Source organism: Etheostoma cragini, chromosome 21 (genome assembly GCF_013103735.1).
Source record: "Etheostoma cragini isolate CJK2018 chromosome 21, CSU_Ecrag_1.0, whole genome shotgun sequence".
NCBI lineage: Eukaryota > Metazoa > Chordata > Actinopteri > Perciformes > Percidae > Etheostoma > Etheostoma cragini.
In genome coordinates this window covers 20,314,100-20,317,882 of record NC_048427.1, presented here as the reverse complement: position 1 = coordinate 20,317,882, position 3,783 = coordinate 20,314,100, and positions in this window count along the sequence as shown.

Genomic DNA, 3,783 nt, shown 5'->3' with positions numbered 1-3,783 from the left:
AATGTTTAAAATTTTTCAAAAATTTAGCGTCGCTTTGGCAAAATTAAGACTTGAACTTGATATTTCAACAGAGAATTGAGAGAATCAATTTTTTTTCCCCACCCCTATTAAGAGTGGTATCAATCTTCTCATTAAACTCTTGGCAAGAAAGAAAAGATAAAATAAGTCCTTTAAAACTGAACTAGGTTAGATTTCTATTGTGTGTTCAATAAAAACACACCCACCACCACCACCAACTAAATCATGAAGAAGATCTACAACGGAGAACTAGGAGCCTATCTGAAGATCACCTGGATGAAGTGATGATGACATACTGTGACTAGCTACATAAACAGGAACTTTAATGAGCTGCAGCCGTTAGCTGTGGTTAGCAGAAGGCTAAATTACTAGCTTGTGCGCCGCGTTGACGTTTCACTGGTGAGTCGTTCGGATGGCAGCACTAGGCGGTGCCACTGGTCCGGCCTTCTGGTCCTTGTAGCGGGCTAATGCTGCCTTCCAAGCAAGGAGACGCCCGAGGCGGAGTGAGAGGAAACCAAACACAGCCCTCATTCGAGCTAGGCTAAAGGCTAACCCGCGCAAACCAGCTCACCCAAATGTTTTCACTTTGTGTACTATATACTGTAGATTGTTTACCATAAAGTCTGTTTTTTCTGACTTAATTTGTTAAGCCTTCAAATTTTGCTGCAGCCCTGAGCCTTTGGATAACGGGTAAGAACATGTGCATCTGCATTAGGAGAACATCTAATAGGCTCTTTCTCTCTAAAGCGACTTGTGATTGGCCAAATTGGCCAACGATAGCAAGATATCCTAAAACCTAAATACAGAGCCAAGGAGGTTTAAATGTAGTTTTCTCTCAAAACAACTTGAATTACAATAATGCTGAAGATTATCTTGGAACTTCTGCCCAGTGACGCCAAAATCAAACTACGTACCATGGCTTTAATGACCTCTGTCCTGTTAATACCACTCCTCGTGTTATTTGTGTTCCTCTCCAGATGTGTTACTTTCCAACACCGTGCTGCTCTTGCCATATGAAGATATTAGTATGGACTGAACAGAAAAAGCGAGCATAGTTCCCAAGATGTTTTTTTCACCAATTTATAACTACGACATGAGTTCGCAACTCATTTTCTTAGTAACTGTCATAAAAATTCATCTTCATCATTTTTTTTTTGCGTCCGTCAAAGCAGAAAAAATGAATTAAAAAGAGTTGAGGGCCAGCAGTCGTGTTCAGAGAAAAATGTAATTCCATTTTTCACACAAAACCAGCACGAATCTAAATTACCCTTCAAGACGGCCCATGTTGTAGCCATTATTCAGTGTTATACATCATATACCAATGAAAGATTTATACTGTATCTATGCAAACCTTTCCAAACTGAACAATACACATCGCCTGGTGATGTACTTGACAGGATACTGTATGTAATAAAGTAAGTCCGCGTCTCTCTTTGTGTCTCACAGCTTTTAATTCATGCACTCATGCATACCTCTTACATACAGATGTGGGAGCATGCATGATTTTTTTTCTTCATTGAATTAATCAGGAATATTAGGACAGTGCTATTTCTCATTTCATTTCATTCTTTATTTATACAATAGTACATACATACAATATTAGAAGGTTACTGTTCGCACAATACATTAACGTGAGCTATTTAAAGTAGCTGACACGTGGTTAACAGCATTTGCTCTTACCAGTGTATCACCATGTTTACTTTGTCAGTAGCAAATGTGGAAATGTGCTTCCATTGATCCAGACTATGATTATTCTAACCACTTACCGAGTAGCCTGGATTCTCATACAGTAGTGCTCAGAATTTAACAAACTCATGCTTAAGTTGACTAAAAAGAGGACTACAAAAAAATCTTGTTTTGGAAATTTATCTGAATTACCTAATTAAATAATGAAGTAAAATCCAGCCTTTAAGGACACCAATTTTCTTTGTGAAATAATAATGAATTGTAAATAAATAAATGTTCTGTTGTGTTATGTAGGTCATAATCCAAAGAAAGTGGGTCTGCTAATTTACTAATAATTTCAGATCTATTGTACCGTCTCACACAGCAGCTACAACAGCTGTAGGCCACAAATGTCTGCTTGCCCTCCCATTCACTTCAATTGATGCATGTGCAACAGACAAATCCAAGTGTGTGTTGCAGTGTTTTCTCCATAGTGGCCCTGGCTGAGTTTCATTCGACTTTGACTTTGCAGAAAATAGCCTCACCGAGACCATAGACTTAAAAAAAAAAGATGGACGACGTGTCTACACTACCTCCCGCTGCAAAAGTGAAGCCGAGAAACGGAGCCAGATCCAGTTTGTCAGTCGCAGTTGTGATTGGGCGGTGGAGCCGCGGGATCGAAGTTCTGATCGAATGTATTTGTCTGTGAACGATATGGTTGAACAGGGCGATATGTGAGTGTTCCTTCAGGAATAAGAGCTTAAGAAAGTGAGAGAGAAATTCAGTGGACCATACCCAGGCAATTTCTGTTGATACAGTTTTTATGGCAGACAGAGGCATAAAGAGGTCACAGCAAAACAATATCAGCACAAACATCATGAAGGCTTTCCCACCAGGGTGCAGGATAACAACATAGAAATGAAAACATTAAGTTAAAATAAATATCACCTTTTACAGACACTAGTCGCAAAGTGTTCATCTAATAGGCCACAGTCAAAGAAACAAATAAGACAAAATATGAACAGACATATCGCACAAGTTAAAAAGTTACCTAAACAGATGGAATACTGGGAACAACAATCATTTGACATCTTTGACATTGTTCCGGTATAAAGCAATACAGCTGCAGCGTCAGTCAGCGAAACAAGCTACAATGTAAGTTAATTTGGCAATTGTGCATATTCAATTTCATATTTACAAAAGTGCTTGTTTTGCCATTGACAGGCTCAGATTATTATTGTGTCTGACAACATTATGGAAAGGATTTCTAAGGAGGTCGACCTTTTGAAGTGTAAGATCCTTTTTCCAAACATTAAAACATCTGTGAAATAGCATTCGCTAAACCCACCAGACTCCATGTAAATAAACAGTAATTTTAGCATTGTAAAATACACTTCATTCAAAGTTGTCAGAAACAACAAGTAACTATGAAAAGCCATTTTGGGTCGTCTTTCCACTTTTCCAACAATCACAACTCTAATTATGGTTGAAATAAACACATAGTTTACTGATTTACACGTGAAAATATTTCAGCTCTATATAGTAAAATGATTGTTTTTTTTTCATGGAGTCTGGTGGGTTTAACAATCTCAGAGCAGTTTCTAGTAAAACAAAAAGGTCTTGAAGATATTTAACAATACGCCTGTAGAGTTATGCAAAGATGTTGACCAAACAATGTAGACAGTGCCACTACAGTGCCGTTACAGTCATGCTACAATGATGGTGCAGAGACTCATGCCATGCCATGCCATGCCATGCCATGGCTGGTTAAAAATCACACCAAGATTAGGCAGACTAGATAGAGAAGATGAGGAAGTATAGTAAGTATGTAGCATGAAAATAACTACTAAACTATCACATTTGCTTGGTAATAATATAAGCATTTTAAAGACAATGTGTGTATGTGACTTTGAAAGTCTGCTTTTTCTTTCCACTATACACCATCAGACTTGGCCTTCTCTGCACCAGTTGTGTAAAATGAAGCTTGAGTGAGCAAGAATGGCAGTAATTCCTTTTAGTGGTCTCTGTGGGTACACGATCCGTCCTGCCTACACGATCCGTTCTGCGCATGCGCACGATGTTCACGCATGCGCATAAATA